This window comes from Mya arenaria, chromosome 9 (assembly GCF_026914265.1).
Source record: "Mya arenaria isolate MELC-2E11 chromosome 9, ASM2691426v1".
NCBI classification, from domain to species: domain Eukaryota; kingdom Metazoa; phylum Mollusca; class Bivalvia; order Myida; family Myidae; genus Mya; species Mya arenaria.
In genome coordinates, this window is record NC_069130.1 from 42,250,207 (window position 1) to 42,269,917 (window position 19,711).

Here is a 19,711-nt window from a genome sequence, read left to right on the forward strand (position 1 = left end):
AACACTTGCTCTAAATGGATGGCATTTGCTAGATCAATAGTTATAATTTATCAAAAGCATTGAATTCTCTGATAATATCCAGCTGATGCTTGTGTTGGTTGGTAGATATAGGATCTTCATTCATAAGTTACCATTTACAGGTAATTCAAACAATTATGAACCTTTTCTAATTTGATATTCGTAACATTTGGTCAGTCATCAAGTTAGTCTTTCGGATGAACAAGCCCGAATTCATGTACAAATGCTTGGGATTTGATTTTTGAACAAGCCCTGCAGTATAAAACCCAGAAATTGTCAATCTGAAATTCCTGTGATCGGTATGATACAGTGCTGGTGTTCTTTTTGAAAGCCTGTTAAGCTGTTTCAGATGGGCATTGCAACAATTTTAATAAAATTTAATGAGCATTTACATAACTAAACTTAAATACATTCATTGATGAAATAATTTAAAGCATGTCTGCTTCTTGTCTACCTTTGGTAGAGACAAGGGTTAAACCACCTGAAACATTTCCATAATTTGCTTATATTTTTATATATCCTGATTGACTTTGACGCTGTTAATATACCCAGAAGGTAGCCAACGTTTTTTGTCATTAATATTTAGGTTGATGAATGTGCTAGATCAGCCAGACCATGTGATCACAGATCAAACAAACATCGAAGGGCAAGGCGAAGAAAATTTACGCAACACAGACAGCTGAAAGTTCAAAGGTAAATGAAATATATTTGCTGATGTTAAAGCTTCTGTTGAATTTACTTGTCAAATCAATTAATTGATGTTACAATTATGTTTCCACATGTATATTTGTAGATCTGAGCAGTATAAAGATCACGTTGAAATTCCGTTGACATCTGATGTAACGGTAAAGGTGAAGGCAGACAATGTACATAGCATCTGGATGGTAAGTTACACTATTCCTGTACTGATGTAGTTTCTTCAAAGAAGATTAAAATCAACATAACTATCAAAGTTAATCCTGATCCTTTTCTGAGCCATACCAATGTCCTAGTGTTCTGATGTGTTCTTGAAATAAAGAGAAGATACACTTTTGATGGTGGTTTTGGATAATGAATGTGTTGATATCTTGCATATTTAGTGCCCGAAAGAAGACGCCATTACCACAAAGAAGCGCCTACCGGTCTGCTCTACAATGACTGGAGTTAAGAAGATAAACAAGGTAAGAACATGCTACATGTAATGGCAATTTGTAACAAATTGCAGCATCATTTAAATTAAATACAATTCAGTTTTCCAATAATTTAATAAAAAAGGGGTAGGCAAATGCAAAACCAATGCCTTTGTTAATCTATGAGGATTTCATCCCAGCTTCATTTAGTAAAATCAGAGTTATAGCCCTTGAGTTTGCATTATTATTATTATCATATTTTTTTCTATTTATTTCTAAGAATGTTTTGGTGTATTGCTTTGATGCTTTCTGTTGAAATGTTTTAACGTGCAATATTACGAAAAGTGTCGAAGTGAATTGTAAAAACCTCATTTTATAACTTGAAGCAAGAAATATTGAATGCATTGTGTCCGTTAACTGTAGAAGACATGGTTTGACTGCCCCCTATGCCCAGTAAAGTGTTCTAGAGAAGATTTCCTACTGGACCATTTCTGTCGACGCCATGTACCTGGAGGGACCAAATACAAGAAGAACACTGACAATTCTTTCTGTCATCGGGTATGTTAGATATTTACTGAGTAGTACGGTAAACAAGTTGTTTTTTTTTATCAGTGAATGAGTTTTACCTCTTAGTTTATAATAATACATTGTATAATAATTTTTTCATAGTCCTTGGCATCTTCATTTCTTACATGACTACTTTGTAAGTTTTAATAAGGTGGCTATGATTAAACTGGTATATTTTGATCCCCCACCCCCTTTTCGGAAATTTCCCCCTGGCCCCTTAAATTTATTGACTGATATAAAAATGCTAAACACGGGTCTGACCGTCTTGCATATTAGTCAGGTATTGGAAACAGCTTAAATTGATACCAGCTGGTGTTGATGTAAACATTTACATGTAAAAAGGGAGGATTGTTACATTGTGTTATGCAATAAGACAGAGCATGAACACATATCCAAATGTGATACAGACATTTATAAAAACAAACAAAACCCAAACATCTATTTAAAACAAGAATTTGATGAAAATGTGGCAATAAATTTTTATTGGCGTAAGATACATTGGATTGTCTACTTTCTCTATGTGACATTCCACCCATCCCAATTTAAAGATATGTTTATAATTGTATATATGCATTAGTTTTGTTTATTTAATGAATCTTAATGCTCATTAGATAATCAATGATTCTTGCTTATCAATAATTGTCAATTCATTTAATTGAATTAATGCCAAAAATGACAGATTTATATGTAATATTCATTATGTGCTTTCTGTCTAATAAAAGAAATTTATCAGTAAAACAAAATGGTTATTTACACTGTTCTGAAATTTTAGTCAGTTCTAATGTCAAAACCATACTTTAGTGCAAACAGGGTCCAGGAACTCAAATTATAAATTTATGATATCCTTTCTGAAATGGCATTTATCTTGCTCGTTCAGTGAAATAAATTACAATATTACATTGAAAAACAAAACAAGCATCATCTATATATAATGAACTTCTCCTTGGGGTAATTTTAATGTTAAAATAATAAAAAGGGATGTTAATGTTTAATGAAATTATTTTATTACAATTTACGAACAAGAAATCAACGAAGAGCAGCAGAAGTCAGCCAAACTCGAAGAGCACCATTTCAACATCCAGCCTGAACCCTGTAGAAAAAACTTCACCTCCTCATCAAGGTTTAATTTCTTTCTTGGGTACTAAATCAAACATTGTTTATATATTTTTTTATGTTATTCATGCTTCTTTTTGTCAACACTTACTTATCAACTTAATATCTGTGTAAAAATAAAATTTATGAAGGCTCAAGTGTATATGAATTCAGAAATTTGTGTTTTTCTTACAGATGAATTGGATATCGCAGATCACGCCGATTTCTCCAAATTAAAATTACTTTTATCATTTGATGTTGAGCAAAATCCTGGACCTGTGAGTTATAAAATATGTTAACATGAAAATAACGAAGAGATCAAAATTTATGAAATATAAAGTTACTATTATTAAGTTAAGTGCCAACCTTCATCTTCTGCATGTTATCCTAAAGTTTGTTTATGACATTAAAAAAATAAAACAGTTTAAACTGGTCTTGCTTTAATGTCTAATATTAAGAAACATGCAATATAACAGATTTGTAATAAAAATTTGCATGTTCTATGGTCTGATTGAAGGTAATAATTCAGAAAAAGATTAAATGATTTATTTACCATATAAACAAATTTCTTCTTTTTTTGTCCCCAAGACCTATCACTGTGAATGGAATAATTGTGGATTCATCGGGCTAACAACAACTAGAATGGGACAACACCTGCGACAACATGGACGAGAAGAGGAATGCAAATGGGCGCAATGGAATGGATTTCAGCGAACGAGCTACGAAGACCTGGAGTTACACATTATACACGACCACTTCTTTGATGTATGGTGCAAAAAATTTATTGTAATGTTTAACTTTTTTGCATGTTTATAACACTAAATAGAAAATTAAAAATGTAATGACAGGGTTTATCAATAGCCATGATTATCTCCTTAACCTACTGAGCAATAATAAATTAGCTGTGGCATTCCCTTGTGTTCATGTATGACATTGTTAAACATCTATCTGTCAATTTATTTCCCAAATGATTTTTTATTTAGGACAGAATCACCTTTCCTTCCCTAGATGATTGGCTGGAATATCTCCCAGAAAAAAGAATCGACCCAGAAACCACTGATTTACGCTTCTGTCCAAAACACCTGGTAAGACCTTTTCAATAGTTTTCATATTTGAACTCAATGTGGAAATAAAGGAGTATTTTTCAGCAATATTTCACTCACAAATATGAGAAATATTCAATGTCTTTTACAGAGAAGCAAGCTGAAGTTGTTACTGTTTGATGAGGACTACCTGGACATGCCGACAAACAAATCCTACACAATGAGCGACCACCTGTGTACACTGGATTTTGAAAGTAATCATTATACTAAAAATTTCTTAAATATTGAGAAAAATTTTATTGAAAAAAGGATTTTGTTAGGTGAAGACTGGTCAGATTATAATGGTAAATTTGAGGAAAATGACACTGATTCACTTTTAAGTCCAGATCAAAAGTCCGCAAGCACAGACAGTTCCATGGTGGAAAATATCAATTCCACTTTGTCCAAACTTCACGTCCTGAATTAAGTTCAAATTCTCATTCTGGAACTAAGTTAAAGCCTGTAAAAAGAAAAGCTTCCTGTACGTTTCCAAATGAATGGTCAAGTATCTTGCTGACAAATTTACAATTCTGTTCTCATGCCATAACTATGCAGAACTTATTTCTGAATTTGATTTTAGAAGAAGGAATTGTTGATTGCAAAAAACTAAGTTTTCTTAAGTTAGAATATGACACTGCTGTATTAGCATCAGCCAAAACCTGCACCAAAGGTGTTTTTGTTTGTCATGTATTTAAATATATGTACATCCGCTATGTTGAGTCTGGAGTGTATGCTGGCCTAATGGAACAGAAATATTTGCAAGAAATCAAAGATACATTTAATTACACTGACAATAATATTTTTTTGCATAATACATTAACATTGGAAGATATACAGAACATGGAATCTGATCATATAAAAGATAAAAAGGAAAAGCCGAATACATATTAGCCCAGCAGCAGACTTAATGATTTCTTTAAGCAAAAATTCATTCCAGGTATTGCTGATACAAGACAAATGACACTGATAATATTAATTGTTTATCCTTTGCAGTATCAATTTTGCCCTTTTCTTCAACCTCAACTGCCAAGTTTATGGATGCTTGTACTGCAGGAAAGGAAGACCGTCTTCAAGCTTTGCTTTTAGATTTTAGGCACTCAAAATTGGAACAGGTTCCTCGAAACTCGAGGGAAATATTTCAGCAGCAATACGAAGGAAAAGAAACCCTTTTAAGTCAGTCAAAGGCATTAAATTGTTTACCAGGTGACGACAAAAGAAAAACCGAACTATTCATAGGTGATCCAAAATTTGCATCCAACTTCATAAACAAGAAAAAACCTGGACTCAGAACATCACTTAGATATCTTACTTTCAGTCTCTTTCTGCAGAATAAAATTAATACAATTTTCACTAAGTATAGAACATGTTACCCAGATTTAAATGCGGTTCAATGTGAGGTTTTAGAAATTCCTGCTCTAGAGAGGCCATCTAAGAAGAGGAAAAGCACAGCCTCTGTGAAGGTGACAAAAGATGTGGAGCCATTTAGTGTTATGCAGGAATCAAAAAAATCTATGTATGAACAATTTTCTATTGATTTAATAGAGGATGGAAAGATATATATTCAGGTAGCTGAGGAAGACACCATGATATGTTGTATGAATGATTTTAATGATTCTGGTTCTTTAAGAAAAGAAGTGGATGTTTATACCACTTGGCTAAAGCAAGAATCTGGAGACTACTTCCATTGTACCTGCAGTATATATAGAACTTTATTTGATATAGCTCATAGCCAAACTCTAAATTATTCAAACAGGAATAGCTGCATGCACTGTACATTCCTTAAGTGTATTGTTCTTCCAAATCTACAGATAGATAAAAGGGCTAAAGAAACCAAAACCCGTAAATTTGTTCAGGAGGGAAAGCAGTGTGCTGGCAAGGATTTGATTGAATTAAGTGACTTTAATGGTACACGTAAATTTTCAGTTTTGGAGAAGGAGAGACTAAACATGTTTTTTTATCACTGAGTCACAACAAGGCCAAAGCAAATTATACTGTGACCTGTCACAATGGCGAGTGTCAATCAAAGAAGGGACACAAACGATATTTAAATAACTTGAATTCTTCCAATCTTTGCAGACATTTATTTGTGCTGAAACATAATCCAGAATCCTGGATTGATTTGCATGAAAAAAATGCCACTAATGAAACTTTTTTAGATGACCAACTACTAGATGATGAAACAAATGATGATGCTGGTGATGGTGATCCTGTTGATACTAATGCCAATTTTGATCCTGAAACAGGTCTATGGAAGTATAAGTGTGAGAGTAGCCATCCAGCAGCAGCTAGGGAGAGAGTGATATGTTGAGGCGTAACATCATCAAACGTGACGGATGGAATGATTTGACCTTAAGTAGGCAGGCTGATGGTTCATTGAAGGGTCCCAATTTCTATCCAGATATGCCAGACAATACATGCTGCTGTGGATCTGGATGGTTGAAGCTAGATGATAATCCAGATTACTCTGAAAACGGGAAATTGATTCCTTTAGGTCGAGTTCTTACAGTTTACACACAGTTTGCGCCTGTACAGTGTGATGTTTACAAAAGAGTCTGTTACAACCCGATAGACGACAATCGCTGTGAACTTGCATGGAATGTAGGCCAGAGTGAATCAATTCATGTTTTTAGTAGTAAAACAGCTGCAGGTGACGAAATAGGATGGGAGTTTACATCATCAGTAATGAAAACTGGTTGTTCAGCATACTGTCAGATGAAGGATGAACTTTACAGAACTCGTGACCCAAAGGCCAAGTTTATGGATGCAACAGTTTTTTTTAAAATGGTGGTTTAGTTGGGCAGCTAATATGAACATTGATTTCAGACAACCATGTGACATTTGTAGGTATGAGCCTAATAGACTGTGCTGTGATGGAACCAGAGTAGGCGTAGGTTTCCGTCATTCAAATTTCACAGAAATAAGTACACCTGATAGTTCTTTACAGACACAGCAAACAGTGCATCGACGGATGGACAGATGTTACCTGAAGAATAAGCCTGGAGTTGAAAAGAGACAGATGGTCGCTTATCGTGAAGCATTGGATGATATAGCCCGAACTACAGTTGCAGAATTTGAACCCTTAGATATTCCAGAAAATAATGATAGAATTAATTTGCTTATGCAGGGTCTACCTGAGGAGGCTCATCAATCATTCCAGCGATTTATTCGAGGGATGTCAGAATTTGAAAGAGTAGCTTATGTATCTGTCCTTAAGATGTTGGCTACAACAGCATCTGTGACAAGCATTTTGTCACCAGAATATGCACTTTTCTTGCAGGAATTTCTAACTAATGAAAATCTTTCAGATTTTGAGTTTAACAGACAGATGTATGAGATGAGATCATTTGCTCCAGAAATACGGGACTTGATTGCAGAGTCAATGTTGAACAATAACAACATTCTACCTGATGACATTAAACTTTTTCTAGTTCATCTTACTAATGAGTCTCTAAACTTACCAGTTTATGCCCCAGAGGATGCTACTTTTCAATTCGGAACATACAACCCTGAGAAGCTGGGCCGGGCTTATTACTTCAATGAACATGGTGTTAAACTGAGGAATATACGCAAATTTCAGATAGATGAGGACCGAGCAGGCAGAAACAATGACCATGATGATGAAGCTATGGACTTTGAGCGATGCAGAAAGATTTACTCTAAAATACAACAATCAGCACCCGGCACATCTAACTTGTTTCTTTGGTTTTGTCCAGATCACGGTCATTGCTATGGATTCCACATGACAGTGGCTGAAGGCAGAAAAGATCCATCGGCTTCATTATACTCTCATCTAGCCAAACCCCCACAAGCAGTGTTTTATGACTTTGCCTGTAACTTACAGGAATATTGCCTCAACAGAGAGAGTGGGTACTACAAGAATGTTAGATTTGTTCACGATATTTTTCATGGTTATTCACACAAATGCTCTACTTCTTTTAGAAGCTCTCGACTTCAAGGATTTGAAAGTGTGAACTCAGAAATCTGCGAACAGTTCAACAGATTCTGAAGAAATCAGCAAGACAAATGACACAATCTCATTTCTGTTTCTATCTTCAGTTCTTTATTCATGAGTGGAACAGGAGAAAAAGAGTTCCTTACAAGAGGAAAATCAGCACTGCACTAGCTGGGCTTTTATGAAATGTATAACAACTTTGATTTTCAGAGAGCTGTGCATCATAAAATGATCAAATGAACTATGTTTAATTTATATTTCATTCACTTCTTATATATATTTGTTTGACTTTCTCATTTGCGTATACTTTTGACTAGTAATTATCACTGCATCTGCAATTGTTTTCGGTTTCTGCTGTGTTTGTTAGTATGTTTCAGTTTGAGCGCACAGACTTCAACTTTGGCTTCCAGCTTTGCCGTTGAGAAAGGTCAACAAGTTCCACCAGAAGTTCCACCAGAAATACATCACGTCTTTGATTTTAATGTATGTTAATAATTATTTACATGGTTGTAAACTAAAAGTTCAACGCATAAATATCTTATATATATATAATTACATTAAGAAAAATGTTGATTGTTTATAAAGCTATGAATTAATATATTTATTATAGAAATTCATATCCCTCTTTCAGGTTTGAGGCAGACTTTCCACAGCGTCTTCATCCAATCTACTCGTGCCGGCATATGCAGCTACTTAATCTGAAGGCTTGGAGGGAATTGTAGCTCAGTGCTTCATCCTTTATGTGGATAATCAAAAGGGAACCAGCAGGATCGTTTAGATCATTCTTTTCAGAAATCTGTTGGTGTCAAACGATATAATTTTGTTTGCAGAACTGAATGTTCTTATTATTTATATTTTATGAACAAAAAGTATGTTATATAAGAAATGTTAGGCAAAATTATCATTAAAATTAAACTAGGAAAGATTTGGAGATTATTTCATTCATGAAAGGTTTGATCTGATTGATCAGTCTTCTTAGTGCCTGTAGTGAACAGTATGTATTGTATTATATGTAGTATAATAATCAATTAAGTGTTGAGAAATGTCTTAAAATTAGCGTATAACCCTTTATATCAAGTTTTGTTATTTAATTGTAGAACAGCAAAAGAAACATTTGTGGATTTTGAAAGATAAGGCAGACTATGTTTACAGTAAATGTTCAACTGGTGAATTCCATTATTTGTTGCAATATCTAGATTTTGATAATGTAAGGAATGATTTCTGATTAAAGTATTACAATAGGAATCCAATCTCTGTTATGCTTAAAGATGCACTTTTACTCCCAAATTAGATATTCCACAGTTTATATGATTGTTTTTATATAAAAAAATAAGATTCTTATGAAGGATACAGAGTTGAATTTGAAAGAAGGTTGCAGGAAACATAAAGATCACATTTTCTATAAATGCATTATTTAGTAAGTAGTTAAAGGTTTATCAGTCGAAATGTATGTTTCATACATGTGTATATTTTGATTTTGAATAAGAGTCACTTGAAAGATTTAGCTTAAAATGTTAAAAGAAGAAACTGAAATTGCCCAATTCTGTACAAATAATTAAGGTCATTCATTCATTCGCTTATACACATTTTATCAATGTGGAATGTTAACTTAAATTGTTTCTTAAGTATGATATAACAATCTATATTGCATGAGTAATAGAAGATATTGTGAAATACCACTTGTATGTGTACATGCTGGGTACCCCTTGTACATAATGAAAGCTAGGTATGAATCAATCTGATTAAAATCATATCCCCTATATTGCTGTGCATGGGGATCTGACCGGCACCAATTGGAGATCACCATCGCGTGACGTAACCATTAACCAATCAACGCCTAGCTTTCATATAGCGAAAACGAAAGTAGAAGTCGAAAGTTTCTATTTTTATCGCTGGAATTTCCGAATTTTTAGTGCGTAATTTTTACAACGTGTAATTCTCACACACGCTCTTTTTACTGGTAAGAACATTTGGTACGGCAATGATTTACCATACCCAGTTGGCAGTATTGCAAAACAATCATTTCCGTTCAGTATTTCCATTAGAATTTCCATTTGATTGTGTTTTAAGGCCGTTATAAATTCCATTTCACCAACAACTTTCCGGATAGCCATGGGTATCGCCATTTTGATGATCGCGCCTACATTCATTCCGTAACAGGCGGTTTCATTGGCTGATCTATTTTTAGCGATATTGGAAATCCGAAATGTAATGAAAACGGTTTGAAACTGGTGACGGTCAGATCTTCGTGTACAGAAGATCAGGATTTTAATCAGATTGGGTATGAATAGTATACGAATTTAAAATAATTGCAGTAAAAGACGGCAGTAAAAAGTATAAGAAGATTTAAGGCTAACCACTTGTAAACTAAATGGAAGCTGTACACACACTTACAAGTACACCTTCACGTGCGGTTACACAACATCTCATGTAACTACTGAGAACACATGTTTACAGTACATATATTACACTGTTTTATTTGGACTCATTTTATAAAAAACAACAACATTTAATTCCTGTTTTGTTATTATTTGTTATAAATCAAATGCTTGAAGTCATGTTTTATGATCTTATAATTAAATTTTGTTACGGGTCTAGTTGTTCGTTGTAGCATTGTTGAGTGAACGTCTCTGATTTTGCCTCATAATTAATGAATTTCACACGAACATGTGTATGGAACCTTCTGTAATGTTTGTGATGTATGAGATTTGCTGTTTGGAGACTTTCAGACGGAATTCTTTCCTTAGAATTAGAATGTACCATTGTGTATTATCGCAATGTCTGTTAACATTGCCAGCAAAGCACAATAGTAGAATATGGAGTCGTGCAAAGAAACTGGAGCGAGTAGATAATTCTAGGCTGGCTAACATCAAACGTCATTGCCCCGATATGTTCATTATTGAAAAAAATGAAATGCTAATTATTACAAATTTTCAGTCGTTTATGGAACAAAATGTAATAAATGCCTTATTGGCCAAAGTCAAAAGCTAATACACAAAAAGGTAAAAGGTAAGCCGAATTCTTACATGAGAGCAAATATGAAAAATAAATCGGCGCATTCAATGCCCATCCATATCTGAAAATTGATATCCTAATGTCCGTTTTGATCAGTCTGTTCCCTCGAGAGATTGTTTTGAAACTTACCATAGGGAGGTAGAACTAGGGTTTCTCGACCCTTAAAATCACGCAAATCACTTCGATCCGAGTTAACCGCTTTGTGGTAGACTTGTCATATTTGACAAACTCCTTTTTTTAAAACTAGACCCTCGATCAGATAAAGTAATGGCTGTGGTCATGCTTGAAGGTCAATATAACTTGACCATGACAACATTCGTGACCCTGACCAACTTTATTATATATGTTAAATATCCCACGTTAAAAAAAATGAGACTTCGATCCAAGTGTATATTTTTGTACTAACTAAATTCTGCTGGTTGGAAATTTGTTCACCTATAAGGTTTGCACTGTTCAAATATGGCCATTTTGATCTCAAGACTTGTGGACGGACGCACACTCTTGATCCGTGTCATCTCAGGGGACACCGCTTTAAAATATTGAGAAAAAGGTGTGTTTTTTACGTCTTGTGTCGGTATAATTGACATACACGGCAAAGTCCCGATAACAGTTTTTACCTTTTAAGGCCAATTTAAGGGATAAACACACGAATTAAATGGGCTAAAGAAGGGTCTTACAAGATGCTTCGAATGGTAGATTGTTAAAAGTCGTGAACTCCCGGATCGTGCAAAAAAGGTTCAAGAGCGGGTTCGAAAACCTGGACAGTAAACGGGGGAATGGGCATTTTGGAAATGTATCGTTTAACTCATAAAGAAGTTTAAGTCTAATCAGTCATATGCTATCGGAATGGTTACAGCAATAACAGCTGAGTGAGGGCTATCCGCTTTTCCTAAGCACCAGCTAAAGAGTAGAAACGGTTTAAACCGATGTACCATCTCGGTGCGTATTCAAGAACGGTTAGGCCACAACAAATTGATCATTTGTTCGTCGGATTTGCCGCTCCTAAAATTCGAAAAACGAAAAAAAAATAAGAAAAAAAACCTTTTTTTGCGCCCGCACATACTATTTGGCCGCGCATATTATTATTTATTTTACTTCTGAATTTCCTCTATTTTCTGATTTTTTTTTTACTTAAAATTTAAACCTGCAACGTCGACTTCGCCCTTTTTTGAAGGTATTTTCATTCCCCGCGAGCAAACTTTCCTCGTGTCAGGACAAAATCAGGTCCGGGTAACCGCAAAACAGCCGATATTTGTTGACAGTCTTTTTTGTCGGGAATATTTTGCAGGATGCACCGTTGTTATTTATTTCCGGTATTAATATGCAGGATACTTTCAGTTTTCGTAAATGTAAAATACACATTTTTAATTGAAAATCAGTGTCATAGTCAATGGATTATAGTCTTCAGTAAACAACAACAGTTTCACAGCGTCGAAGGCAATAATTATTTATGTGTGTTTTAAGTAATTCAAAATTTAGTGTTAAATAATAACTAAATCAGATTTTGAGTGCAAAACTTATATTAAAATACACGGACACTCGACTTACAACAAATGAACATGTTTCCGTGAGTTATTTTTTAAATTCTAAAATGCATTTCTCAGTTTTTAATTCTCAAAGTCACTACAACCTTATCATTTGCTTCAAGAGGTTCAAATATAGACCTGACCCAATTTTTGGAAATGCTCAAATGATGAATTACTCTTACTAGTCTAAAAAAAAATTCTTTTGTGATAGTATTAAGTTACGGGATGAATACAATAGTATTCTTTTTGATCTTCGAATAATTGCACGTTGCTTAAACTATGAGGAATGTTGTCTTTACAATATATCCATGCTTAAATTGAAGTTAATAGTAAAGCACTGGATCTTATTGCCATTTTTTTATATATTGAGACAGATTTTCATGTGATACAATCAAAACCTTTTAATTTATATTTAAACTAAGAACCTATGTTTGCAATTAAAAAGCATTTCTTGACATATTGCATGATATATTTGGTAAGAAATAAACTTTTTATATATTTTTTTTAATTTTTCGCCTTGCGCTCGCCTCTGAATTGCCTGATTTGTTTTTCGCTCGCTCGCTCCTACTTTTTTTGAGCAAAATCCGTAGAACAAATGATCAATTTGTTGTGGCCTTAAGAACACATTGGACAAAAGATGAAAGCCCAAATAGCCTTAAATGCTATAATATTTGGCATTTTCTTTGAGAAAAAACAACATCATGTTACAAAAACGTTCATGTCTGCTTAATTGAAGTGCGGTCGTCCGTCTGTACGAGTAAAATAGGCTTTCAACGCTGACTGCGGCTGGTGAAAACACTTTTTTGTAATATTGTTCACTATTTTACACCTGGATTTGGACAAACTGCCAGGTCTTAATAGATATGATAATCCAATGCCGACAAAAAGGTCATTTGGATGCTAGAAAATCCGCCGTTATGGATTTTGCAGAAAAAAAGTGCAATGAGTTTTACTATGAATGCCACTTTCTCTTGGAGTAACAACTGCTACCGGGAACCGGGTTATACACATTTACCGGAAATTCTCTGTATTTTTCGGTGTCAAAAAAGATCATGAAAATCTGTTTTATTCTGATCTGCTGGAAATTTCAATGAAAAGGCTGTGGTTGGTCAAGCAAAGATTATACGAAATATTATTCCACGTTAGATCGACCCTCACCGTACTCGCATGATGAATTGGCCGACAGAATTATAAAATGAGGTTCCGTATACACAACTTTTCACAAAGTTACATTACCTTATTTTTTAAATAAATATTATATTAGTCTATGATTTACAAATTGTTATTTGTCAGTCAAATTTGTACCTATAAGTAAAAACGTTCGACTGCCAAATTCATGTAGGAACAATAATAGTTCCTATATATTATTACGTATACTGTATATATATACTAATCAATCTCTATTTAAAAAACAAACAAAAAAACAAACAACAAACATGTCTGTTAGGTGACAGGCAATAATATTACTTCCGATAAGTTCAGCCGAATGTCAATGACATCTTCGCAGGGTTGATAACTAGGAGAATTGTTTCAGTGTAATGTCGTAATAGTCATATAATAGAGTTCATCGATTTTGCACAATAAGATACATTTCATTCACTTTTAATGTTCACTGGGCGAATTATATTGCTTTCTTACATTGAATCGGGGGTTTAAGTTGAATGCCATTTAATCACTTTTATAGATAAAGGCAGCAATTCGTATGCAGAAACTGTAGTGTTATTTCAGAAATTATGTCATCGACATTGTGTTTAAGCTCTGTGGTTACCTCTCTTCTTCTTTCAATAAAGTGTCACCAATTAATAGGTATCACTGCACTGTTTAATTGGCACTGAGGGGATTGAATTTCATAAAAATGGAAATATTTTTTTGATATTGTCACTTTCTCAAACAATGAAATATCATATTCAAATGATATTCTCAAAATTCACTTCTTTCACAAGGTGAAATATCATGCAACATGATATTGAAATAAACATTTTTCTTTTACTATATCCACAAAAAGATGGCTATAAAATGACTTATTGTACATTCTATAATATGAAAGGAAATTGCACCGATGATATTGTGTCCCAGCCCTGTACATACTGAAGTTCAATATAATGTGAGAACAGGAAAATTTTCGAAAAATTATCTTTTATATGTGCACTGTTTGAGATGAGCAGATATCTGTTTTATTTTATGGAAATATCTTTTTAAAGCATTGGAAAGCACTCGCTGTTATATACAATGTAGATATGAAAAAACCTCATGGTATACCTTTTCAGGTTCAGTGGAAATCTAAATATGACTATAAAAATCCCTCAACTACTCAATGATCAGCCAAATTCAAACATACCGTAACATGTTCAGTACTTTATTCAATAATATATCATAGTAGATTATAATAATTTCCACAGGTCTATCTATGGCACAATGATGGTTAATGATTACAGCATAACCTAGAACTTAAAAAGAACATATAAAACAAGTTTGATGCATAAAATAATCACTAATGTTTCTCTTAAAGCTACACTCTCACAGATTTAATGTTTTTACAACTAAATGAAAGTTTCGAAGTACATCAAACATGAAAATCGATAGGAGATAAATGCAGTACTATAAATAAAATACATACATACATACATACATGCAAAGACACATAGATCATAATATATCCACATTAAACACATTTTTTAAAGATGCACTCTTACTCCCAAAAAAGATTTACCACTACTAATACTATTGTTTTAATATTGCAAAAAGGATGAATGAATGAATGTTGAAAGCAATGGTTCTCATGAAGGATACCGAGTTTGATTTGAAAGAAATGTGCATGAAACATGGTGTATCTACCTTATGAGACTATTAAAGTAGATCACAGTAAATATTTTAGCATTCACCAATCATTTAATATTTTTGCGTTTTCTGTTATTAAATACAGGGTTACAAACTTGTTACCAGTAATAAATATGTTCCATCAATGCATTATTTAGGAAGTAGTTAAAGGTTTATCACTCAAAATGTATGTTTGTTATACATGTGTATGCATTGATTTTGAATAAGAGTGTCACTTTAACAATTTATTTGATTTAATAATTACCTGACAAGAATTAGATGGAGCTTAAGAATATGGAATTTTAAAAAATAGTAAAGCAATACATTTTCATAAAATCAAAAGGCAGCAACAACAGTCACAGTGTGTTTTAGCATATGCTATTTAAAACAATCCCTCAATATGTTCCAACTCGTACCCTACACATATAAAATACAAGTTGTATTTAACGATAAATTCATGGTAAGTAAACAGCTACAAATTTAAAAGAAGTGACACTCTTATTCAAATTAACATTTTTTATTTTTTTAACAATGTATCTTCTTACATAATGATGTAATATGTGCTTGTCAAAAGCAATAGAAAAATCAATTTAAAAAGTAAACAAGAATCGTGATGTGACAATACTTGTTTTGTTAATGATTGGCAGAAGAAATTCAGTTTCAACTGCTGTCTTCTATTTTTGTAACAGTGACCTAGATCCTATAGGCCCAAAACACAATCTCATGAAAGTTCTCAATAAACTTTTCCTATATATCAAGTTTGGTCACAGTATATCAACCATAACTTAGGTTATTCAGTACCAAAAAGTAATAATTTTTAGTAACAGTGACATTGACCCTAAGGGGCCCAAGGCATTCAAATGAAAGCTCTCCATTAACTTGTCATATATACCAAGTTTGGTCACACATTGTCACCCCTTACTTATTCAGTACTAACTATATTTGTACTTTTCAGCAATACTGACTTTGACCTAGATCATAACCAAAAACACAATAAAAAGTCTGTATGAACTTTCATATAAACCAAGTTTGGTCACAATATGTCGACCTTGAAGTTAATCAATACCAGTTCTTTTGCTTTTAATAGTAGCTTTGACCTTTATCTTGATCCTAGAAGCCTAAAACGCAATCTCATGAAAGGTCTTCATAAACGCTTCCTACGAAGTTTGGTCACTATATGTCAAACCTAGCTAAAATTATTTTACACATAAGGTGACTTTGAAGACCCTACCACCAGCCCGCCCAAAAAATTAGCTTTCAAAAACACTGTTAAGAATATATAAATGTGCCTGACATAAGAAATAACAAGAGGCACATCAGTGCCTGTGCTCCACTGGCCAAAAGGTTCAAGCAAAGACCATCTAACGAACATTTTCGTCAAGTTTCATAGAAATACAATCATCAATTTTTGAGGAGAAGTTATTTAAAAAAATTTTTTTACTTTAATAGCTCTGGCTGCCATGTTGTGCAGTGGACCGAAATGATTTGGGCAATTTGAGTAAAGGAGCACCAAACAAACATTTCTGTCAAGTTTTATCGAAAAAAGGTCATCGGTTTCGACGACAAGTCGTATAAAGTTTTTTTTATTTTTTAGCTCTGGCAGCCATGGTGTGCAGTGGACTGGAACCATTTAACAAATTTTGGTTAATGACCACCCAAGGAACATTTCTGTCAAGTTTCATCAAAATCTGATCATCGGTTAACATTTAATCTGAATAGATTATGAAGCAAATATCTAACCTGAACAAGAACTGACGAGATAGAATCGACTTGGTGTTTCACTTACACTTTTCGGCCATTTAAGTTACTAAAAATAGCTGTTTCATAAACTTTCAGAATGTCACTTAAACGAAAATTAATGTTCAGTCTATATATACTTTCCTATGTATAAATGTAAGGTTTTTAAATTGATCTTTTTGTGAGAACTTTATGCTTATATGTTTACTCATCAATTATTATTGTTTAAAAATTATTTAAAGATGCTATACGTGAAAAATTAAGACATTATTTTTTTTTCTATTAAAGGGAGGTAATTCAGTAGTAAAATGTAATCAAAGCTATTAAAGCATGGCATTTCTTTTCTAACCATGTTGATATTATTACAGTCTATTCAAGCAAGATGCCTTTTGTTTTTACATAGTACCCATAGGTTCTGAAAAACAAGGAGCACTATTCCCAACAGAAGGATGTCACTCCCTATCACTGCATGAGCATCATAATAAAGAAATGTTTACTCAAACTGCAAGCTGCTCAATTGAAATAGGTATTTACCTCAAGCATACAGTTTTATAATGTGGCAAAATAGTCGGACTACTAGATTGTCATTCGGACTAGTAAAATATGCCATTATGCTAGTCCAACTGGCTAGTAGGTTAAAATGTTTTTCGTGAAGACTGCGGACGAGAAGTCCTTAAAGGTTTTTCTATTTTTAACTCTCGCAGCCATGTTGTGCAGCGGACCGGAACCATTTGGGCAATTTTGGTTAAAGGGCATCCCGATGAACATTTATGTAAAGTTTCATCAAAATCTGATAATCGGTTTCTGAGAAGATGTAGTTTAACGTTTTTTTCTATTCTTAGCTCTGGTGCCCATGTTGTGCAGCAGACCAAAACTGTTTGGGCTATTTTGGTTAAGGACTACCCAAGTAACATTTCTGTCAAGTTTCATTGCAATACGATCATCGGTTTCTGAGGAGAAGTCGTTTAAAGGTTTTTCTATTTTTACCTCTGGGGGCCATCTTGTGCAGTGGACCGAAACCATTGAAGCAAATTTGATAAAGGACCATCCAAGGAACATTTCTGTTAAGTTTCATCAAAATCTGATCATCGGTTTCTGAGAAGATGTTCTTTAAAGGTTTTTCTATTTTTTTGCCCTGGCAGCCATGTTGTGCAGCGGACCGGAACCATTTGAACAATTTTGGTTAAGGACCACCCAAGGAACAATTCTGTCAAGTTTCATCAAAATCTGCCTATCCGTTTCAGAGGAGATGTCGTTTAAAGATTTTGCTATTTTTAGCTGTGGCGGCCATATTGTGCAATGGACCAGAACCATTTGAGCAATTTTAATAAAGGACCACCCAAGAATCATTACTGTCAAGTTTCATCAAAATCTGCCGAACCGTTTCAGAGGAGATGTCGTTTAAAGATTTTGCTATTTTTAGCTCTGGCTGCCATATTGTGCAATGGACCGAAACCATTTGAGCAATTTTGGTAAAGGACCACCAAAGGAACATTCCTGTGAAGTTTTGTCAAAATCCGCTTATCAGTTTCAGAGGAGATGTCGTTTAAAGTAAAAGTTTACGCACGCACGCACGCACGCACGCACTCACGACGGACAATCTGTGACGAAATAAGCTCCATGGCCTTCGGCCAGTGGAGCTAAAAATGAAAAAAGGGCAAAAAGGAAAAAAGGGCAATAATTTGTATTTAGGGTTAAAATGGAGTTATGTCACCTTATTGTAAGATGTTCATCATTAATTGTGCAAAGTATTAAGTCCATGAATGAATGGTATTGAAGTATTAACCTCATTATGTAATGACCCTGAACAACTGTATGGAGTATTAAGTGACTTTAATGAAGGGTTTTGCAGTTATGAGTGAAAATCCCAACTTGGTCTTAAACTTTAACCGGATGCTAAAGCCAAAGCAGATGCTGAGGCGAGTAGTATAGCCCTCCTTAAGTTATTATTCAAATAGTCCAGCTAAAAATGTTCATAAGGGCTATTCCATTTAAAAATATAACCACTGGAGGGAAGGCATTTATTAAGTTTTTATGCCAACCCCATACAAAAGCAAATGTGCCTTTTGGGGTGCAAATTAGCAAAAAAGCCCACCCATATATTATTAAAAATCTGCCAAACCCGGTGGTTATATGTTTTAGAAGAATAGCCCTAAGTGTTAATTACACTAAATATCGCCTTATTACAGCTTTGTTATTGACTTAAGACATGAGATGTTTATAAATGTATATTAGAGAGGTCCAATATCCACCATTTTTGTTTAAGTCCCAGTCTAATCAATATATCAAACTGGTATGTACTGGTACTCCCATATTTTATTGAAATGATTCCCTTAACACCCTTATCTCTGTTACTTAAAAATACAGTTGTCATAACAGAGCCTGTCCTCTTTAAGTCCACATTGGCAGTGAGATTAAATTAAAATGTGATTCTGTTCATTCTTCTTCAAACAGCATTCATCGTGAATCTCGGACATCTTCAATCTATTGGAAATAGAAAAAAGACCTTCATAGAAATTATTTCCATTTTCAGTTTTATGTATTTCATCATTATGGCTATTAAATAATAGTACAAATAATATCAAATTATTATAAAGATGATTTTGACTTCAGTCATCATCAATGCATCTAATCCATCAACATTATACTATCCTTTTACAATTGACATTTTTTTTAAATATATATATATATATATATATATATATATATATATATATATATATATATATATATATATATATATATATATATATATATATATATATAAATACTGAATGTCTAATAAACATTACCTGT

General features: G+C 33.6%; 1 pseudogene; it reads left to right on the forward strand.

Moving 5' to 3' along the window:
• The first annotated feature begins 635 nt into the window (after positions 1-635).
• Positions 636-8,197, forward strand: LOC128246039 (uncharacterized; annotated as a pseudogene).
• Positions 8,198-19,711: the final 11,514 nt, after the last annotated feature.